General features: G+C 53.0%; 1 protein-coding gene and 1 long non-coding RNA gene across 4 annotated transcripts in view; one reads left to right on the top strand and one right to left on the bottom strand.

Moving 5' to 3' along the window:
- Positions 1 to 562: 562 nt before the first annotated feature.
- Positions 563 to 9898, bottom strand: LOC100939565 (uncharacterized). Its single transcript, XR_002911951.3, has 5 exons — positions 9225 to 9898; positions 6248 to 6412; positions 4862 to 5023; positions 4015 to 4171; positions 563 to 2408 (listed from the first exon to the last, which is right to left on the bottom strand). It is a non-coding gene; the product is annotated as an uncharacterized LOC100939565 (long non-coding RNA).
- A 421-nt stretch (positions 9899 to 10319) lies between these two features.
- Positions 10320 to 22777, top strand: part of RAI1 (retinoic acid induced 1) — a 130652-nt gene continuing 118194 nt past the window's right edge. For 2 of the 3 annotated variants that reach the window (XM_024234355.3, XM_024234357.3), the window contains exon 1: positions 10320 to 10443. The gene's annotated coding sequence lies outside the window, so the exon portion shown is untranslated. The remainder of the gene's footprint in view (positions 10444 to 22777) is intronic. The other variant, XM_054535486.2, reaches the window with a different exon arrangement.

Genomic DNA, 22777 nt, shown 5'->3' with positions numbered 1-22777 from the left:
CCAGTTGCAGAGATTGTGGTCTGGGAGGTAGTGAAGGGTAAAATCAGTGGAATTTCAGGACAACCTGAAGAAGGTGGGTGAGCAGAGGCAGTGGAGGGTTGGCAACTTCCTGCCAAGGGGAGGGGATGGGGGTGGGGCAATTCCCGAGATGGCAATGACAGTGATAATGACAACTAGTGCTAAAATTAGTGCTTACTATATGCTAGGGAATGTGCAAAGTGCTTGATACGCCTTATCTCAGTCTCAATCCTGGAATTGTGATTATCAGCAGGGAATAGAGCCCAGAGATGGAATCCAGAGCTGGGAACAGCGAGGTGCGGGAGGCTGGGTGGCGGGTGTAGGGAGGGGAGGTGAGGAAATGTCTTTTATATAAACAAGATGAAAAACTGTTCAGGGACTGCTCTTGTCATACTTTTCTATTATTAAAAAAGAAAGAAAACACATGTTTTATTAGTAGCTAAGCACTTTTATTTCCACCACTGGTAATAACAAAAAATCTGTAGGGCCTGAAAGCATGGCAATTCTAACCCCTCTATTTAAAAAAGACCTCTGAAGTACATATCCCTTAGGACTGTGCATGGGTAGTCAAAGCTTAATGACCAGCGGGGGAACAGGAGGGTGGAGGGGTCTGTGGTCAGCAGCTCGGCTGTCCTGGTGGTTTTATTTCTTGAGCTGACAGTGGTGAATGCAGGGGTGATCAGTGAATTATTTTCCATACCTTCTTGAATATCTTAAATATTTTATAATTAAAGATGGGGTGTGACTGATATTCTCCGGCTCTACATGAAAGCTGGTTGGAGGTACTAAGTCACATTCACAAATTACAGGATCTCTGTCCTCCTAGTCAGCTTGAGTTCCTTTCATCATATCCTGGCTCTGTTTGCATACCCCCAGAGATGGGAAGCTTCCTCTCTCTCTTGAAATTGCCTGGGGCCCTCTTTGAACAGCTCTAATTGTGGGAAAGTTCCTCATAAAGAGCCAGAAGCCTGGTCCAGTCCCTCTGCCCACTGGAACCACACAGTCTGTGTGTGATCACACAAGGCCCAGGCGGCCCTTTAGATCTTTGAAGACAGTGCTCATTCTTCTCTCCCCATTCCAAATTTTTCTTCTCTGTGTAAAGTCTCAGTTCTCTTTCAGGCAAGCGACAGAAAACCAGCTCAAACTGGTTTATGATAAAAGGTGAATGTATTGGCTCAAGTGACTTAAAGTCCTGGGGTTTCCGAGCTTCAGGCACAGCTGAATCCAGGTGCCCAGAGGGTGTCTCCATGTCTCTCAACTCCTCATTCTTCCCCATTGGCTCTGTTTTCAGACCCACAGTCTCAGCAACTACCCCTGGAGGCTCCAGCAAAGCTCAATGCTTCCAGCAAAACTCCTGGAGGGCTTAGGTCATTTGAACCACCCCTGAACCAATCCCTGTGGCCAGGCAAATGGGGCAGTTTGGTCAAACCTGAGTCACGTGACAATCTCTGCATCCTAGAGGTAGGGACAGCCCAGCCTGAACCACATGGGCCATACGTGGGAAACAATGGTCCCCACAGGAAAAATGATTGTAATTACCACCAAAAGACTAGATGTGTTAGGTAGGACGGAGGCTTTATAACAGAGATCCACAATAACACTGGCTTAAACAAGATGGAATTTTATCCCTTGCTAACTCCAGATGCAAGAGATCTTGGGCTGATATGGTTAATTGTATGATTGGGGTGCCCCATAGCTGAGCATTCATTATCCGAGTTGGAAGTTAAGAGTTGTTAAAACATGAATATATTTAGTACTGTCCTGGCCACTTACTTCGTTCCCAGTCAAGCATCTCACCCTGCCTAGCACCAGCATCTGTCCACCCCACCTACCTGCATCTCTTCTGTCTGTCAGGTCTGCTTATGCAAGCTGGTAGCAAAGGAAATCTTCAAAGTTGTAGAATTTCTTGAAGTTGATGAGGGTTATGTTGGAGAGCTCCTGGGTTCTGCACACAGTGGCTGACAAACCAAGGATCTATCTATCTGGCTGGGTCAGCCCTGTCTAAATAATGAAAACCCCCAACGTGAAGAAAGATGAACCTGTGCTTTGGAAGAAAATGATTTGAATGTCATAGAACTCAGAGTGGCCCAAAGAACTCAGGGGGATGTGATGAAGCATTCTGGTTGTTAGGACCCAGAAGGTTCTAGTAAGGACCATCAGGCAATTTTGTGGGAAGAACTATGCCTACTCAAATGAACTTTTTGTACTCTAATTGTCTTCCTCCATTTTCTGCTGCTAAAACAATACCACTCTGGGTAATTTGTAAACAATAGAAATTTATTTGGCTCATGCTTCTGAAGACTGGGAAGTCCAGGAGTATGGCACCAGCATCTGGTGGGGGTCTTCATGCTGTATCATCCCATGGTGGAAGGCAGAAGAGCAAGAGAGCACTAGAGAGTGAGCAAGAGAGAGCTGAACTCACTTTTACAATAAATCCAGTGTCTCGATAATGAGCTCACTCCTTCAATAAAGAGATTAATCCATTCATGAGGGTTTTGCCCTTAAGACCTAATCACTTCTTAATAGTCCCACCTCTTAATACCTTCACAATGGCAATTAAATTTCATCATAAGTCAGCCTGGCATGGTAGCTCACCACTGTAATCCCAGCACTTTGGGAGGCCAAGGAGGACGGATCACTTCAGCTCAGGAGTTCAAGACTATCGTGGCCAACATGGTGAAACCTTGTCTCTACTAAAAATATATAAATTAGCTGGGTGTAGGGGTGGGCACTTGTAATCCCAGCTACTCAAAAGGCTGAGGCAGGAGAATTGCTTGAACCCAGGAGGCAGGAGTTGCAGTTAGCCGAGATCATGCCATTGCACTCCAGCCTGGGTGACAAGAACAAAACTCCATCTAAAAAAAAAAATTAAATAAATAAATAAATGTCATCATAAGTTTTGGAGGGGACAGTCAAACCATAACACTAAGTATTAGCACATTAATCTAAGAATTAGCATATTAACCTAAATGTTGTTTGTGAAAGATAAAATGTGTATATTGTCATAGTTTAAATTTCATTTTTCAAAACAAAATTCCAATTAAACATTTTTTTCCCAATTACTAAGAAATGTTGGTTCCTGGAGCTTTGACTTGTGGTCAAAGTGGTCTTTTTCTCGGGATAATGAGACCCTTCTTTAGAGTGGGTTCAATGTCTGTCTCACTTGCCAGACTATGGGGGCTGTGTGGTGGGTCCCACATTATTATTCCTGGAGATGGAATCTAGAATGAGGGTTGGCTCGGCTGCACGCAGTGGCTCATGCCTGTAATCCCAGCACTTTTGGAGGCCGAAGCGGGTGGATCACAAGGTCAGGAGTTCAAGACCAGCCTGGCCAACATGGTGAAACACCGTCTCTACTAAAAATACAAAAATTAGCCAGGTGTGGTGGCAGGCACCTGTAATCCCACCCCGGGAGGCGGAGGTTGCAGTGAGCCAAGACTGTGCCACTGCACTCCAGCCTGGGCGACAAAGCGAGACTCCATCCCAAAAAACAAAAACAAAAACAAAAAAAAGAATGAGGTTGGGCTCGATAAATATGCATTGAATGAATGAATGGAAGATCTTAGTGAGGCCTGTCTGGCTCCGGCCCAGCTGGTCTGGGACCCCTTAAGAGGCATCCCTGGAAGTGGACAGAATTCCCCTCTGTGGTGATTAAATTTGCCTGGAGTTGGCCATGCACAGTGGTTCATGCCTGTAATCCCAGCACTTTGGGAGGCCAAGGTAGGCAAGGCAGATCACTTAACTCAGGAGTTCAAGACCAGCCTGACCAACATGGCAAAAACCCATCTCTACAAAATACACAAAAATTAGCTGGGCGTGATACCATGCACCTGTAGTCCGAGCAACTTGGGAGGCTGAGATGGGAGTGTTGCTTGAGCTTGGGAGGTTGAGGCTGCAGTGACTCATGATTGTGCCACTGCACTCCAGCCTGGGTGACAGAGCGGGATCCTGTCTGAAAAAAAAAAAAAATTGCCCGGAGCTAAGTGGGGCTCTCACCTGCTCCCTCTCTTCTCTCTGCTAGAGACCAGAGGCCTTGAAGGAAGGAAGCCCAAGGGTCTCTTCTGGCTCTGCTTCCCCATCACTACCTCCACTTCCCCGCATCCCTTTCCCTGGCAGAGGCTTCTTGCCACAGGGCTCTGGGCACTCACAAGACCTACAAAAGAAAGGTTCACATTCACATCTGTCTTCTCTGTAGAAGTGCTGGAGGCTGATGGGGTGAGGGGGAGCAGCAACAGTTGGTGGTCCAGAGTTCTACAATGTTGAACTGTTTTAAATCCTCATAAGCCCAGGAGGCACGGATTGCTACACTCCTCCTGTTAGAAACCGGAGTCTCAAAGAGGGTGAGGAGGTACCCAAGGCCATGCTATTGGTGGCACGGTGGCAGAGCTGGGGCAGGAGTTCTGATTTTCCATCTCATTCCTCTGTTACTGTCTAAGCAGAGAGCCTGGCTGACAGCTACCTACACAGAAGAAGGTATTCTGGGAGAGTTTCCTCCCCTCTCTAGGCCTCTATGTTCTCTGCAAAATGGAGATAATAAGACTGAAATGCACATAGTAGGTGCCAAATAAGTACTAGCTACATGCTTGCTAATGGGAGTCCTGCTGCACACTCACACTCTCCCTGGACTCTGTAAGAACAGCCCAGAGCCTCCATCCAGTTTTCATTGCAGAGGAGGCGGGACGGCAGCGTGGGCAGGAGCTCAGGCCAGGAGAATCCCTACTGTAAGTATGACTGTGTGATCTTGGGCAAGTGACTTCATTCCCTAAATGTGTTTCCTCATCTGAACAAGGAGGCTATTGAAATGCGGGTGTCTACCTAGTGAGACAGCGGCTGCGGGAATCACCTGGCCACAGTAAACGCCCTTGCATCCTGTTGAGTGAGCCAAGGATAAGCCTGGTCCCTGGCAGGGTGCAGGATTCTGTCCTGAAATACACCCCCTCCGCTTTCCCCTATCCCAGCCCACCGGGGCCTCTCCTCCAGGCAGGAAACATGATCTCCTTTTGACCTATGAGAAAACAGACAGGAAGTTCAAGGCCACACAGATGTGAGTGTTAAGAACTCTGGGGGGAAGGTGTCTGAAACCCAAGGCTGTGTGTGTGTGTGTGTGTGTGTGTGTGTGTGTGTGTGTGTGTGTGTGTGTGTGTGTGTGCGCGCGTGTGTGTGTGTGTGTGTGTCGGGGTGTGTTGGGGTGTGCTGGGGGGTTGGTCAGCCAAGTGATTTAAATGCGGGTATAGAACAATAGGTAGTGGTGGGGCCCCGAAGAACCTAGATTCCTTAAAGATATTTATTTTCTTTCTCTTTCTCTTTTTTTTCTCTTTCTCTCTTTCTTATTTTTTTTTTGAGACGGGGTCTCACTCTGTCCCCCAGGCCGGAGTGCAGTAGCACTGTCATGGCTCACTGCAGCCTCGACCTCCCTGGCTCAAGCGATTCTCCCACCTCAGCCTTCCAAGTAGCTGGGACTACAGACATGCACCACTATACCTGGCTAATTTTAAAAAAACAAAACCTTTTTTTTTTTTGTAGCGATGAGTCTCACTATGTTGCCCAGGCTAGCCTCAAACTCTGGGCTCAAGTGATCCTCTGGCCTTGGCCTCTCAAAGTGCTGGAATTACAGGCATGAGCCACTGCACCTGGCAACGCATGTCAACTTCAAAATTTTCACTTTTTGCTCTGCTTTCTGATCAAAACAAGCCTAGCAGCCTGAGTTCGGCCTTTGAGCTGCAAGTTTGAGACTCTGCCCCAACACTGACTTTATTGGGCCTCTGCATTGCACAGCGTGCACACCCCTGCTCACCCTCCTACCTGTGTGCAACTAAGGATGACAAGCAGGGTCAGCAGCAGAAGTGTCTTGGGGCTAGCTCTGCTGACAGTGATCCCTGATCAGTTCCTAGTTCTCTTCTGAGAAGACTGAGCCCTCTCAACCAGCATCATTCAGAGCAGTCTCAGGATGGTTAGGCCTATGGCTGTCCTCCTCTGGAAGGGCCCTCGTTTGTTCAGAAGCCTCCCCTGGTTAAAGCAGGCAGAGGAAAACCACTCTTGAAAGCTTAACTCACCAATCACCTCCTCCAGGAAGCCTTCCCTGAATTCCTTGACAGGACTAGGTCATTACTCTGCATGCCTGGGCACCACAGCACTCTTCACGGGTAACTTTCACATTGCAACCCAGGGTCTAACCCAGTGTCTGACCCACAGTGGGCTCTCCATGCATGAAATGAGTGACTAAACTCACCTGCTGTGTGACTTTGGATCAGTGACTTCACCTCTCTGAGCCTTGATTTTCCTATCTGTAAAACGAGTTGCGGCAAGGCAGCATTCAGAGGGTCCTTGCAAATGTGATTAAATAAATTAAGAGTCTTCTTGAGATGGAGGGATTAGCCTGGATTATCCAGGTGGCCTGGAATGGAATCACAAGGGTCCTCATGAGCAGAGGCAGGAAGGTCAAGGGAGGAAGTAGGAGCTGGGACAATGGAAGCAATTGTTTTCTTGCCTGTTCTAGCTTCTGGAGGTCACCAAGGGGTCACAAGCCGAGAAACACAGGCAACCTCCAGAAACTGGAAAAGGCAAGGAACAGATTCTCTCCTGGAGGCGCCAGGAGAGCTAGCCCGGCCCACACCTTGGCTTTAGCCCAGTGAAACTGATTTTGGAGTTCTGACCTCCAGAACTGTAAAGAATAAATCTGTCCAGCCTGGGCAACATGGTGAAACCCACTCTCCACAAAAAATACAAAAATTAGCTAGGCATGGTGGTGTGGTGTGCCTGTGGTCCCAGCTACTTGGAAGGCAGAGGCACGAGAATCACTTGAACCCGAGAGGCAGAGGTTACAGTGAGCCAAGATTGCGCCACTGCACTCAAGCCTGGGCAACAGAGCAAGACTCTGTCATAAATAAATAAATAAATAAATTTGTGTTATTTTAAGCCACTTGTGGAATTTGTTACAACATCCCTAGGCACCTGGCACACAGTAGGTACTCAACAGTGGCAGTTCTGGTCAGGCGTGGTGGCTCACACTTGTAATTCCAGCAATTTGGGAGGCCAAGGCAGGAGGATCACTTGAGCCTAGAATTTAAGACCAGCCTGGGCAACATAGCAAGATGCCATCTCTATAAAAAAATAAATTGACCAGGCATAGTGGTGTATGCCTGTGGTCCCAGCTACTCAGGGGGCTGAGGTGGGAGAACTGCTTGAGTCCAGGAGTTTGAGGCTGCAGTCAGCTATGATCACACCATTGCACTCCAGCCTGGGCAACAGAGTGAGACCCTGTCTTACACACACATTCACACTCACACACAAAGGCAGTTGTTAGTACCTTGACCGCACACCGTCTTCCATCTGCCTGCATATTCCTTCCTCCTCTCACTCTCTGGAACACCCATCCCTTTTGCAACCCGGGGCTCCCTTCCTGCCCATCCTCTGAGGTCTGGCTCAGTCGCCACCTCCTCCAACCCTTCGCTCAACTGACATCCAGGAAGGCTAATCCCTTGAACAAACGTGCTTCCTTGAGTGGTGCCTGAGCTATGGCTCCCAAAGAGGCCAGGCTTGTGATCCTCTTTGTACTCCCAGCCCTGCGTACAGGGTCCAGTGGCCCCGGTCATGTAAACTTGATACCAGGGAATTTTCAAAACAAAAAATACCTAATTCCAAGGCCAGAAAACGGACTCTCCTTGGGGTTCCAGCTGGTCTTCCGTCCTCTCCAGGTGGAGAAGCTAGTCTTGGGGACCCCCGTGTGGGAACCAGAAATCTCCCAGCAAGGCCTCCTTGTTTTGCCTCCCATTGGGGTCCCTAGAACCAGCCTTCCCTTGGACTCCACTCAGGAGCAGGTTAAGGTAAGGCAGGGAGGGCAGGAGACCAGCTCGGGGTGGAGATTGGGGGCCCTGGATGGATGACAGGGACTGTTCCCATTAATCTAGCATCTTAAAGCAGTAACAGCACTTACTGCATGCCAGGCTGTGAGCTAAATGCTTTCCACAAGTACCTCATTCAATCCTCTCAACAGACCCATGAGGTAGGTACTATTATCCCCATTCTACAGATGAGGAAACTGAGGCTCAGCAAGTTAAATAGTTTGCCCAAAGCCACCCAGCTGGGCACAGAGGAGCCATGTTTAGAAACCAGATTTGCCAGGCGCGGTAGCTCATGCCTGAAATCTCAGCACTTTGGGAGTCTGAGGCAGGTGGATCACCTGAGGTCAGGAGTTCAAGACCAGCCTGACCAACATGGAGAAACCCTGTCTCTACTTAAAATACAAAATTAGCTGGGTGTGGCGGTGCATGCCTGTAATCCCAGCTACTCAGGAGGCTGAGGCAGGAGAATTGCTTGAATCTGGGAGGCAGAGGTTGTGGTGAGCCAAGATCGCACCACTGCACTCCAGCCGGGGCAAGAGGGGCAAAACTCTGTCTCAAAATAAATAAATAAATAAATAAAAATAAACCAGATCTGTCATCCAGAAACTGCGCTTAAAACAAGCTTAAAACGACATATTTCGCACTGGGATCCAGCTCTGTCTTGCTCTTGACATTCACCCTGGGAGATGGGTAGCCAAGTCCAGTAGGAAGGACTGTGGGGACCTGTGTTGATTCTGTCCTGTAGCTTGAGACCCTGGAGAGGGGACTTCACCACTCTGCACCTGTTTCCTCATCCACAAAATGTGATGAGCCGACCTCACAGAGGGGGCACCGGGATCTAATGAGACCATGCACAGAAGGGGCACAGCAGGCCTGGGACAGAGTGAGGGCCCCCCACCTATCACAATACCTTATTTTGCAGATGCGGGACTCACTTGTCCCAGGTCACCCACAAGCTCTGATGCCTTGACCAGCTCCCCTCTGCCCAACCAAAGGACAAATGAGGGAGGCTTCGATGGGGCTGTTAATGGGGTCATGTCCCACAGACCCTAGAGGCTGGGTGGGGCTGAGAGGCTTCCCAAGCAGGTGGCAGTGAGCTCCCACCTGAGCTATGGTAAGTAGAGACCTAGGAGTGAAATTGCTCCGAGGTCTGTAACTTAAGTTTCATGCAAGGACTCACTCATTCAACATGCCTCTGTTTAAAGTCTGCCAGTGGCTACCTTCCTTGCACTAGAATTGCAAACAAATTCCTCACTGGGCTCTCTGCAGCCCTGCAGGCTCTGGTCCTCCCGTTATGGCTCTGACTTCAGTGTGCCCATTACTTGTCCCCTTGCTCACGGCCTCCTCACAATTCCACTTACTCACCAAGTTCTCTCCTGCCTCAGGACCTTTGCACTTGATGTTCTTTCTGCCAAGGATGCTCTTCCCAGGAGGGCAGGCCCCTGTAGTCCCAGCTACTCAGAAGGCTGAGGTGGCAGGACTGTTCGAGGCCAGGAATTCAAGTTCGGCCTGAGCAACACAGCAAGACCCTGCCTCTAAAAGAACAAAATGCTCTTCCCAGACTCTACCCATGGCGGTTCCTCTTGCTATTTAGATCTTTGCACAGACAGGCCTCCTTCTCTCTCCCCCAGCCAAGGAGCCCTAGCCGTCACTTCACCTGCTAATTTTCTTCCTAGCACTTACTGCTCTAAAATTATCTTCGTCATGTATCTAAGCATTTGTTTGCTGTCTGTCTCTTCCCACCAGGATGCCAGCTCCATGACAGCAGGGACCGCATTGTCTCTGCTGATTCCTCAAGACTCAGCAAGGTACCAGGTGCCCAGTAAATGAAGTTTACATGAAGCCAATGGAGTTTTGAAATCGAAAATGTTTCTCAAACTGTAAAGAAATGGGCACAGGTGAGGGCTAATGGCGGGGTGAGGGTGGGGGGCCTGGCCTGACGCTGGAAGCTCCTGTACGCAGGGCGCTAGAGTCCTCCCAGGCCGCACCGGGATCCCACCGCAAAGGCCCCCTCCCGCAGGCCGGCGGGCGGGCGGGGGGCGCGCAGTGGGGCGCGCGGACCGCCAGGGGGTGCTGTCGGGGCGCGCACGGCCCACCTGGCGCCCGGGGCCGCAAGCGAGCGCAGCCAGGCCGCCCGGGAACTTTTTTCCTCGCGCTCTCGCTCTCCTTCTCCCCCCGCGCGTCGCCCGCCCGCCCGCCCGCCCGTCCGCTCTTCCTGTGCGAAGGGGATCGCATTTCCCCGCGGCACCCGCGGACACCAGGCAGGCCCGGCCGGGTGCGCGGCCAGGGCCCGGTCCCCGCGCCGCCCGTTCCCCGCGCCCCCGGGCGCCGCCCCCGCCCGCGGCTGGGCTCCGAGAGACGAGTGGGAGAGCGAGTGCAGCGAGGGCGAGAGGCGAGCCGAGCAGGCCGCCCTGCCCGCGGCCCGAGCGCCGGCGCGAGGAGGGGGCGCCGCGGCCCACCCTCCTTCCTGCCTGGCCGCGGGCCGGCCAGGCCGCCGCGCCCCGACCCCCATGGCCACCCAGGCCTCCGGGCCGCGAAGTCGCAGCGCCAGACCCAGGGCCCCCGAGTGAGCGCGGGCGCCGAGGTGAGCAGCGAGCGCCGGGGCGCGGGGGGCGCAGTGGACGCTGCCCCGGGGCGGGGGTGGCGCGAGGCGTCGGGATTCTGGGCCGGGTGATAAGCCGAGGCGGGTTCGGACGCCGAGCGCGCGCGCTGGGTGGAGATGTGGGGTCCGCGGGGTCCTTGCTTTGTGTGGTGTGGGGGGTGCGCGAGGTCACCGGATGGACGTCTGGGGAGCTGCAGGGTGGGGGCGCCCTGCGCCGCGGCTGAGGGTCTTCTGGGGGATGTGCGGCCAGCTGAGGTCGGGTGGGGGCATGGGGGAGCGAGGGGCGAGTGTGGCAAGGGCTCTGCTTGCGCCGAGGCGCGGAGTGTTTGCGGAGCGTGGGGTGGGGACGTGGGGGGCATTCGCGCGGCGCCGGGGGCGGAGGTGAGCTTTGTGAGTGCGTCCGAGGTGGGGGGCGGGGAGCTGATTTCCCCATGCGTGACCCGGGCCCGGCGTGGCCGTCGCGTGGGAGTCAGGGCCGGGAGGGGCGGCGAAGGCCGTGCGTGGCGAGATGGGGTGCGCGGGCTCTCTGCGGTATCCCCACCCGGGCAGCGGCGCCGGGGCCTGTGCGCAGGCCCCGAGGCCGGGCAGGAAGCGGCCCCCGCGACCTGGAGAGCTCTGTGGCGGCCAGGCCCGGGAGGCACGGGCCCTTCGGGGATGACGTCACGGGCGGGGGCCCCGGACACGCGAGCCTTGCGCCCCACAGACAGCGGCGCAGCCCGCCGCCCTTTTCGAGGCCGGCCCCCCCCTCACGCTCCTTGAAGGCAGGGAACCCGGGAGGAGGACATGGGGGCCGAGTGCGGCGGGGACAAGGGGTGGCAGGACGCGAGGGTGACATTTGGAGCCTGGTCGCGCCAGGGGCCTCCGTGGTGGGGCGGAGGGGAAGCGAAACACCAGCCAGGCCCTAGGCCGTCGCGGCCCCAGCTTCCTGGGGCGCCCGTTTTCCCGGCGAGCAGTTTTCCTTCTTGGGGCTCTTGGTCGTTATCCAGTCCACGCAGGGGCCGGAGTGCGGGCTGCAGCGGTGCCCTCTTGCGCGGAGCCCTGGCTGGCGGGGGCGCGGCGGGCCTCGGGCTCTGAATGGATGGGAGCGAGTGTAACAATGCGCCGGTGGGGGCTGGGGGAGGGGAGGCCGCGCGCCTGAATGGCGGAGCCAGCCGGGCGCTGCTCCGCGCGCCGCACTCCCTCCCGCGCCGCCTTCCCCGCGGTTTCGGCGGGCCCGGATTCAGGGACCCACTCGGGACCTGCACGGTTCCTCCCACCAATACTGCCCCCGCGCCCGCCTTTTATGTCTTTTCCAATGCAGTAGTGTGTTGAGAATTCAAGGGCATTACATCTGGTTGCAATCCAGTTTCATGCCGCTGCCGGGCTGTTAAGACCTCGCGCTGACGTCAGAGCAGGGGAATTACTTCTTTTTATTTTATCTTTTTTTAGTTGTCTGCTGCCCTGGGAGGAGAGGCGGGGGTGGGTTAGGCTGGCTCTGATGTGGAGGCGCCAGCGTGATGGGAGCCCCGAGCTGGGGGTTCTGCTTCTCTTCCTGCCCCTGCCCCCCTCTATTCTCCATACAGACCTCGCTCTGCTCAGGGTCAGGCCCACCCCAGGTGGGGGGCAGCCCTCGCTGCAGACTGAATGGTGGCCCCTCCCTGCTGACCACACAGCTGGGTTTTCAGAGGCTTCCCTGGGACGTGGCCCTCGGGATCTAGAAGCTGGAAAGGAATCTTCTAGTTTCCCACCCCTCCCCCTCTTGACAGGCAAGCGGGTATATTCAGGGTCCAGGAGCAAGGAAAAGTGGCCTTTTGCGTGACACAGAAATGGACACATCATTCTGATCTCAGGGCAGGCTCAGCCCCATAACTCTGGCAAAAGCTCTCACAAGCAAAAGCCTTGGAGAGGAGGAGAATGTATCAAGGTGAGATCCAGGCCCCAGAAGCCAACTGTGGAGTGGGCAAAATAGGACCTTTCCCACCAGCCTAGCATCCCTCTGGCTTCTGCGGAGATAAAGGGAACTCAGGGGTACTGGAGCTGCCTTTCTCTTCCACTAGACTGTGGGGCTCTCGTGGGCAGGGACCCTATCTTACTCCTCTTTATTTTATTTTTGAGACAGGGTCTTGCTGTGTGGCCCAGGCTGGAGTGCCTTGGCACAAACACAGCTCACTTTAGCCTCAACCTCCAGGGCTCAAGCGATCCTCCAGCATCAGTCTCCTGAGTAGCTGGGATCACAGGCGCCCGACACCACACGTAGCTAATTTAAAATTTTTTTTTTTTTTCTAGAGACAGGGGTCTTGCCATGGCTGGTCTTGAAGTCCTGGGCTCAAGCGATCCTCCTTCTTTGGCCTCCCAAAGTGCTGGGATTACAGGAGTGAGTCACTGCACCCAGCCTTACTCCTCTTTAGACTCCCAAGCCTAGACCAATGCCTTTCAAACTCTTGCCCGTGACCTATAGTAAGAAATACATCGTAGGTAACTACACAGGTCACACTGTATGTAGCTGAAACAAAGTTTACTGAAATAACTCCCTTACTGTGTCTGCTGGTCTGTAATACTTTCTGTTCTAGTGTATTTGGTTTTTTTAAATTACTGATTGCTACCCACGAAATTAATTTTGCAATCCGCTGATGGGTCATACCCAGAATTTGAAAAAAACAAGCCTAGGAAATGAATTTGCCATCTATTCATGCAACAAATGTTAATTGCAACCCTAATAATTCCTCCCATGTTAAACTACTCAAGTAACACTTGGATACTTGGGTGAAAAACGCAAATAAGCCAGAAATATATGTAGTAAAAGTAAAAGTTCCCTTGGCACCCTCCGTGCAGGTAACCCCAGTTAATAGTTTGAACGTATCCTTCCAGACTTTTTGTTACTCACTTAATGCATATATATATATATATATATAAAATATGTATTACATATACCAATCCATGCATAGTTTTCTTTTTCCCCAAGTGAGGACACACTGTGGGCTCTTACTCGGCAGCTTCCTTTTTCCTCTCCGTTTGTCTTGGAGAGGTTGGTTGTGTGGCGAAGTCCTTCAGGGCAAGTTCTGGGTTGACTCCTGGCTCCACCACATACTGAACAGGCCATTTACCTCTCTGTGCCTCAGTGTCCCCATCTTTACAATCAGGAGAATAACAGTACAGACCTCACGGTACTGAAGTGAAGATGCAGTGAGTTAATCCATATGAAGTTTAGAGCAGTGCTTTTGCCAATAAATGCTGATTGCTGCTGTCATTATTGTATTATTATTGCCATTGTATCTCCATGGCAGCCCATGTTTGAAATGCATTGGTTTTAACGCTGCCTGTGGCCATGGCATGGGTGTCTTTTTCCTCCCCTATCCAATGTGTGGCTCCACAGGGAGGGAGAAGGTGCAACAGCAACGGTGTGCACAGAGCAACGTCTCTGTGGGAGAGGCACCTGGGCGCTGGGCCCAAGGGAACAGGGATTTTCCAAGGACCCACTGTTTCCAAAGTTCTGTGCTTAATGTCGGGGTCCAAGCAGGAAGCATCCCTGCACTTGACTACAAGAAGGTCACAGCCCAGTGGGTGATTGGGACCTAGCTCATAGCCAAGGCCTCGACCAGAGCTGGAGGCTTCCTGGAGGAGGGGCCTTTGAGCAGGTGCTTCAGGCACGGCAGTGAGGTAAGAATGAGAGGAGCATTTCTGGCAGAGGGAACACAGTGAGCAGAGCAAGTCTTTGGAGGCTGGAAGGGATGTGGCCTGCGTGCTGTAACCAAACAAGAGAGGAGGACTTGGCTCAGAAAGAATGGTGGCAGAAGAGGTTGGGCTGTTGCTGGGACCTCCTCACTGGCCTCCCTGCCTCCATCCTGTCCCCTCCCAGGCACTGGCCAGCAGCACTGTCAGAGCGATCGTTCTAAACCCAGCAGATAACCTCCGGTGGCTCCTGCTGCCTTATGAATAAAGGTCCCATCTGTAGTTCTTCCCATGCTGCCCAGGGCCATTTCTGGTGTCCTCTGCCTGCCCTGTCCTCATTCAGTCCTGTCCCCTCCAGCCACAGCCGGCACCTCCTTGTTAAGGTGCAGCCATGTGCATCCTTGCCTCTGTGCATCGGGCTGGGCTGTTCTTTCCACCTGGGATGCCCTTCACCTTCCTCCCTGCTGCCCCATACCAAAACAGACGTCCTGTCTCCTCCTTCTCTGACCTCCCAGGCAGAATGAGTCATCTCCTTTTGTCTATACTCGTGGCGTAGCGTTTATCACAGAATTATCGGCAGTTCTGCCAGTGTCTGTCCTCCCCATGAGGCTGGAGCATCGAGGCCTGAAAGCACATCTCCTTGCTCTCTCCGGCCCAGTGCCAAGGGCGAGGCCTAGAACACAGGACGCTCAGAAATGCTTCCTGGCAGGAGGGCCAGGTGAGGTGGAGAGGGTGAGAGCCCCGACATTGTCTCCCGTGGGCCCCTTTGATCTTTAGCAAGGGCATGCTCAGGTCTGTGTGGATCTTGTGCTGTCAGCCTTTAGATGAGTGGGGTGAGGGGCTTGGTGGGGTGGGGGGGCGGGGGGGAGGTGTCAGGCAGCTTCCCCAGGCTGCTTCCTGAGGGGTCTGGGAGAAACTGGCTCGTCCTGTTCCCCAGTGATTGAGGCAGAGCTGTGCCCTGTTCCTGGTGGGTCACTGGGGATCTGAGATTGGAATGTGACACCAGGGAGGGGGAGGCAGGGCTTGGAGGTACAGGCTGGGGCTTGGCTGGCAAAGGACAGATTTTGCTCCACTGGTTCTTGAACCCATGTGAAGTGTGTGTGTGTGTGTGTGGTGTGGGGGGACAGAGCCGGGGAGGGGAGAGATGGGGAGGAGAAAAACAGAGGGCAGAGAGGTGGAGTCGGGGTGGGGGACCTGGGGAGTGGTGAGCAGGGACAGGGAGAGATGGAAGTGGGGGGACAGCAAGGAGCGAGGGAGAAGTTCCTGCTGCTGCTGCTGGAGAGTATGAAGAGTGTGCTTAGGGCCAGGAAGGAAAGCGGCCAGGCGCATTGGCTCCCACCACCATTAGCCATGCCTTCCTTCATCTGTCCAGCAGACAACCCTAAGTGTTCTCTTGCTTGGCTCCATGCTCGCATGGCCCCAGACAGGAGCAAGCTTGTGGTCCAGGCTTCGCGTCCTTGAAGTCTAGGGGCCAGGTGGACGATGAGCATCCGGTTTCTTTTTTTTTGAGATGGAGTCTTGCTCTGTCGCCCAGGCTGGAGTGCAGTGGTGCGATCTCAGCTCACTGCAACCTCCGCCTCCTGGGTTCAAGCAATTCTCTGGCTCAGCCTCCCAAGTAGCTGGGATTACAGGCGCCCACCACCACGCCCGGCTAGTTGAGCATCTGCTTTCTGCACAAGGTGATCAGGCTGGGGGAGAGAAGGTGCCCAGAATGCTGTACAGAGGCAGGAGGGGAGGGTGGAGCAGGTGAGCATGGGGTGGGGGGCAGGGAAGCCATGTGTTAGGCACTATGGTGGGGAGCCAGGACTGCTGGGGAATCTTCCTTTCCTCTCTGGCCTTGGTCTCATCTGTAAATGGGGGGAGAGTGGACTGCTCTTGCACTGATGGTCTGTGGACCCAAGTCACCCACTCCTTGGGCGTGAGAAACCAGGGACCCCGTGGAGACAGCTGATAGAACAGGGGCAGCGGGCATGCTCAGAGCGTCTACAGGCCCATGATCAGGGGGCTTGAGGGAGAACATGCAGAATCCAGTGGAGCTTGGGTTCGCCTCCTCGAGTTCCCTTCTTGGAGACTGTGCTCATCCGGAAGGTGAGATAGGGTCGGGGTAGGGGAAAGAGTGCTGGATTCGGAATCAGGAAAAGTGGTTGAGTTTTAACTGCAGCATCCCTCGGGCAAGTCACTTTCCCTCTGTGAGGGTCAGTTTCCTGTTCTGTCAAAAATGTGAACGGGCTTTGTTGTAAGCATTAAAGGTGAGCTGGGGCACCGTGGCTCACGCTTGTAATCCCAGCACTTTGGGAGGCCGAGGCAGGCAGATCACTTGAGGTCAGGAGTTTGAGACTAGCCTGGCCAACATGGCAAAACCCCATCTCTACTAAAAATACAAAAATTAGCCAGGTGTGGTGGCCCATGCCTGTAATTCCAGCTACTTGGGAGGCTGAGGCACGAGAATCACTTGAACCCAGGAGATGGAGGTTGCAGTGAGCCAAGATAGCACCACCGCACTCCAGCCTGGGTGAAGGAGACTCTGTCTCAAAAAAAAAAAAAAAAAAAAAGTGAGTGTTGCTGTGTTTTGTCATCTGGAAAGCAAGGAGGTCCTGTAGCTTGGGGCCATAAACAGGCTTTGGGGTCATACCAGCCTGTTCAAATCCAGGTACCAGCTGCTCACTGTGGGGCTCCATTTCCTTCCCCTTTAAAATTAGGATAATAGGCAGGGCGCGGTGGCTTACGTCTATAATCCCAGCACTTTGGGAGGCCAAGGTGGGTGGATCACTTGAGGTCAGGAGTTCGAGACCAGCCTGGCCAACATGATGAAACCCATCTCTACTGAAAATACAAAAATTAGTCAGGCGTAGTGTCACGTGCCTGTAATCCCAGCTACTTGGGAGGCTGAGGCAGGAGGATCACTTGAACACTGGGGGGTGGAAGTTGCAATGAGCCAAGATCGTGCCACTGCACTCCAGCCTGGGTGACAGAGCAAGATTCAGTCTCAAAATAATAATAATAAAAAATAAATAAAATGAGGATAGTAACAGGCCCCTCTTGGTTGCTGGTGCACAGTTCCTCAGCTGGGATATCATTGCTGGGCTGTTAGGCGTTGTTTTTTGTTTTGTTTTTTTGTTTTTTGAGACGGAGTCTCACTCTGTCGCCCAGGCTGGAGTTCAGTGGTGCGATCCCGGCTAACTGCAACCTTTGCCTCCCGGGTTCAAGTGATTGATTCTCCTACCTCAGCTTCCTGAGTAGCTGGGACTACAGGTGTGCGCCACCATGCCCGGCTAATGTTTGTATTTTTAGTAGAGACGGGGTTTCACCATGCTGGTCAGGCTGGTCTCAAACTCCTGACCTCATGATCCGCCTGCCTCGGCCTCCCAAAGTGCTGGGATTACAGGCGTGAGTCACTGCGCCCAGCCTTGGGCAGTTATTTTTATTGCTAAAGTGCTTTGTATGTAGAAGAGATCACTATTATTATTATTATTATTATTATTATTTTTGAGCTGGAGTCTTGCTCTGTCGCCCAGACTGGAGTGCAGTGGCTCGACCTCAGCTCACTGCAACCTCTGTCCCCTGGGTTCAAGCAATTCTCCTGCCTCAGCCTCCCTAGTAGCTGGAATTACAGGTACGCACTACCATGCCTGGCTAATTTTTTTTTTATTTTTAGTAGAGACGGGGTTTCACCATGTTGGCCAGGTGGGTCTCAAACTGCTGACCTCAGGTGATCCACCCGCCTCAGCCTCCCAAAGTGCTGGGATTACAGGCGTGAGGTGAGCCACCACGCCCGGCCAATTCTTCTTCTTCCATTCATGCCAGGTCACATCTAACCCTTACCTGTAATAACATTGGCCAAAATGAGAAGTTTGGTGCTTGTTTCTTTTCTAGCCAGGTCAAGGCAGATGGATTGAGTGGGTCTTTTTACACATGGGGCGGGTGAGAATTACTAGTTTTCTGGCCAGAGTTTCTGTATGTAAAGGGACTTTGCCCCAGTGGTGTAGGTGGACCCCAGGAAAGCATCCAGCAACTTGTGACTTTAGTGGCAGTATAACCACAAACATTCATTCATTCATTCATTCATTTATAAATCACGTGTAGAACACCAGGGTATTGAGAAAACAGCCGTGAATGAGATGCAGCTCTAATGTAGCACAGTGGATATGCATACATATTTTGGACTTTGCCTGGGTTCAGATCCAGGGTCTACCACTTGCGAACTTAGCCAAGTTATTTATCTCCTTTACTTGGTTCTGTCATCTGTAAAATGGGGGAACTGATAGAATCTACCTCACAGGGTGGTGGTTTGTTCAAGTCCAGCGTCAGGTACATAGAAAGTGCCAGAGCATGGCCCTTCCTCCATTGTTGCTTTTATTCCTGCCCTGAAGGATCTCATGGGCCAGCTTGGTGCTGGAGGAGGTCACCCTGGCCAGGCATCTCCATGAGGGTTGGCATCCAGAAAGGGGTGCCAAAGCCCCCCAGCTCCTTGAATCAGACCCTTCTATAGCAATCTAAAGCTGCTTCTCTGCTTGGCTGTTGGGGCCTGATGCTGGGGAGGTCCTGTGAGGCCTTATTCACCTGGGAAAGTCTGCCTCTGTCTGGCGCCAGGTGTGCTTGATTTTAGAAGGAATTTCAGTCCTAGCCGGGCACCATGGCTCACGCCTGTAATCCCAGCACTTTGGGAGGCCGAGGCGGGTGGATCACCTGAGCCCAGGAGTTCGAGACCAGCCTGGCCAAACATGGTGAAACCCCGTCTCTACTAAAAATACAAAAAGATAGCTGGATGTGGTGGTGGGCACCTGTAATCCCAGCTACTCAGGAGGCTGAGGCAGGAGAGTTGCCTGAACCTGGGAGGCAGAGGTGGCAGTAAGCCAAGATGATCATACCACTGTACTCCAGCCTGGGTGACAGAGTGAGACCTTGTCTCAAAAAAAAAAAAAAAAAGGAATTTCAGTGTCAAGTATGAAGGCAGAAAGTGTTTCCTGATTGAGGACTCCTCACCAGCCGGAGGCAGCAGGACTGCCTGCCTCTGTGTGTCTTTAGGCAGGTTCCTCAAGCTCCCTAAGCCCATTTCCTCCTTCATCAAAGGGCAAAAGTAATAGTACCTATTTCATAGTTTTGTTGTTAAGAGGATCAAATGAGATAGGGCTTCTAAAGCACTTAGCCAGTCCTGGGCACAGAATAGTGTGCTTAGTAAATATTGTGCCTATTAGTGATAATCAGAATTCTCAGACAATGTAAAGTAAAAACCACCTGAAAGATTTCTTAGGCGCTACAGCTTCATAGAGATGTGAAGTTGTAAACCTCCCAGAGCCCAAGTGGACAAAGAATTGTTACAGCAGCTGGAGAGACAGGAGGCCCAGAGAAGCTTAACTCCTGTAGCAAAGTCACCCAGCATTCTAGCTTGGGATGGGCAGGGATGGGGAACCAGAGCTGGCTTTCAGTCTGGTGCTCTCTGGTGCTTTGATAGTGATTCCTTCAGCAAATAGCTATGGGAAAACAGCATTGATGCACAGCTGAGGTCATACGGGCCTGTCTTCTGGCAGCTTCTGTTCTGATAGGGAAAATGAAATTTCTACATGCTTATGATAAGAGGTAAAATAAAATCACATGTTCTATTAGAAGGGTAAAGTTGTTTGGTATTCACTCATTCTAGGGGGCTCTGTGCCAGGCTGTGGAGCAGTAGGTCTCATTTGGGGGCGATCTTGTGTCTCGGGACACTGGGCCATGTCAGGAGACATTTTTGGTTGTCTCAGCTGGGGAGGTGCTGCTGGCATCTAGTGGGTAAAGGCCAGGGATGCTGCTAGACATCCTACCGCACAAGGCAGCCCCCGGGAACCACACATCAGCTGGCCCCGATGTCCATGTGCCGAGGGTTGAGATCCCTGCCTTGGGAAGCAGCAGTGGCCAAGCAGATGGAGCCCCTGCCCGTTTGAAGCATAGAGTGTGGTAGGTGAGCAGACGTTACAGAAATGATTGCCTAGATATGGATTTATTTGTAATGTGAGCTATGAAGGAAAAGGTGTAGCAGGAAGAAAGAGGGATGCGAGCCTTTCTACTCCTTTAAGGGAGGGCCTTTGGGGAGGTCTTTCCAGCTGAGGGCACAGCCCAGGCAAAGGCTCAGAGGCAGAAAGTGCAGGAGTGTGTTGTGGGTGGGGAGGCTACCAGGCACCTGGTGTGTGCCCGGGGAGAAGTCAGAAAAAGGCCTGGCCTCGGGGGGCCCAGAAAGTGGCTTCCAGAGGTGGAGAGAAGGCAAAAGAGAGGACTAAACCCTTTAGTCTGTTTGAGGGAACTCCAACCCCCAGCATGTTGCTCTCTGGGGGATCCAGCAGGGCCAGGTGGGCGGTGGGAGCACCCTAGCCCCAGGTGCTACCCTCCAGCCTGGGGCCCAGCCTTTTCCTTTTCTCTCATTTGCAGCCTTCTGATAGGTGGGAAAGAGAAGCAGGAAAAAAGAGAGAGAGCAGAGGAAAAACAATATTTTCATTTCAAACACAGATCGGGGTGGGGGAGGCGGGAAGGAATCTGGTTTATGATACCTTTGAGACAAGCACAGAAAATCCCCACCGTGGCCTGAAATAGCACTAAAACAGACGTTTTGCCAAATCAGACTTAATTGAGTGGCTCTCTTCTTGACTCCAGCAGGATGTGGACGGAGCTGGCTTTGTTCCCTTGGGGTGACACTGTCCCCTGGGGCCCCTGCCCTGGCTAATTAAACCAAGGGGACCTGGTCTCCCAGGCAGGACAGGAGCCTGGGGAGCTGAACTTGACAGCCCTTGGCCTCTGCCTGAGAGGGCCAGAAATGGTTACAGGGGTTGGGAAGGTGGGGGGTTCCTGACAGGAGGGCCAACTGAGTGAAAGCATTGCTGGGAGAGGCCTGGTTCCTCTAATACGTGAATATCTGTCTCTTTGGATGCTGAAAGAGATGGAGAAAAGCCAGCATCGAGTGCCTACTATTGTGCCAGGCATTGGGTGGTCCTCGCTAAGTCTTCTTAACTGCCCTATATCCATTATCAAGGAAACTGAAGCACAGAGAGGTTAAGTGATCTGCCTGAGGTCACACAGCAACCAAGTGGCAGAGTTAGGATTAGAAATCACATCCGCGGGCTCCAAAGCCAGGCCCTGCCTGCTGCTTACCCCCTTCCCCATGTTAGTCACTCATCCATTCGGGAGCTAATTCCTGGCTATGAAATAATATTGTGACCTTGTGGGAAGTGAAGGCTTGCAGTCAGACAGCCATGAGCTTGGCTTCTGACCAGAGCAGTTATTCTTTTCATGGCTTTCTCCCTCAGAACCTCCTCTTTCCTCATCTATCAAGTGGGCATAATCATGCCTTTATCCTGGAGTTGCTGTAAGGGTTAAATTCAGCATGGAAGGGGAAGGAGGAGGTCCCTGGGCCACCCAGCTTGGCAGGGTGCAATAAGAGAGTCCTAGGTAGAGGGAGCCAGGCAAGATTGCAATATCTCTGTGCCTATCAGTGTTGGGTTTCTTTATTTGAAAGGGGAGAGAGGGCAGACTCCGCTCTGCAGGTAGAGAAGGTGGTGTGGAATGCGGGTATTTATTTTTCTTTGCCTGTGAAAGCCCTGTTTTCGCTCAGGCTGTGTAGGGCTTCCCGACACTGCCATGGGTGTGCACATCTGCACACTCTGGGGTGCCTGCCATGCAGAGGCGTCTGCCCAGGGTGGGGCATCCACCATGTGACGCCCCCGTGCAGCCTGTAAGCTCTCATCACAGCGCCTGGGATACCTGGGAGTCCCCAGAAAGAGTGAAGATGGGTGAGGGCCATGAAACCAGGGCATCATTCCTCCACCTCCTCTGATCAGGACCTCCTGGTCCCATTCATCTCCTTATCTCCTGGCAGCCAGTGGGTTGCTGGGAAGGCAGGGGCAGCCTTCCTGATTGACAAACAAAACAAGCTTGCTCACAAAAGGAGAGGGGAGGCTGGCTGGGCCTCTCCAGCTCCCCTCCCCCTGCCCCAGGCATCTTTCCTGCTCCACCCAACTGGCACCCTACATTCTAAGATGCTGCGAGGGGGCTCCAAAGCCATTGTCAAAGGTCATGCCACCCAGGCTAGGAGCCCCTTGCACTGGGGAGGTGGATTCAAGGAGTGATGGGGTTGCCATGAGGCGGGGCTTGCTGCAATGGCCGCCCCTCCTTCCCTTCAGCTGGCTGGGCAGGCAGCTTGGAGAGGAAGCCAGGCGGCAGGTAGCTGAGAAAGACATCGGATCCAGGGGGAGCAGCAGAGAAAGCAAACAAACAGGGCTTTGTGTGGCTGCAGATTGGCGGCTCAGAAGGGAAGCCAAGCCTGTGGTAGGGGGAAGGGAGAGGAAGGAACGGGAGACCAGGCCATTGCTCTGGGCCAGAGATAGGCGGCTGGACCAGCCCGGGCTGGGCGGCCGGGAAGTAGGGAGTGCCACTCCGTGTGGACAGGCATCTGGAGTCACAGCCTGGCCAAGTCCCAGCTCTGCCACTTCACTCCTTAACAGATCTGGGCTTGTTTGCCCACCTAATCTGGGCAGTCATTCACACGTAGGACTCGCTGGCGTAGGAGGAGAGTCACCTGTCCTGGCCCAGTCAGTGTCTGCTCTCATCCTACCCTTGTCCCGTCATTGCTGGCAGGATTCAGGGTCTCCTGGGAGCTGCTAGTCTTGCCGGGCCTCCTGGGAGGGCAGGGACTTCTGCTAGATCT

Source organism: Pongo abelii, chromosome 19, assembly GCF_028885655.2.
Source record: "Pongo abelii isolate AG06213 chromosome 19, NHGRI_mPonAbe1-v2.0_pri, whole genome shotgun sequence".
Lineage (NCBI taxonomy): Eukaryota > Metazoa > Chordata > Mammalia > Primates > Hominidae > Pongo > Pongo abelii.
This window is presented reverse-complemented; position numbering and strand designations above follow the sequence as displayed.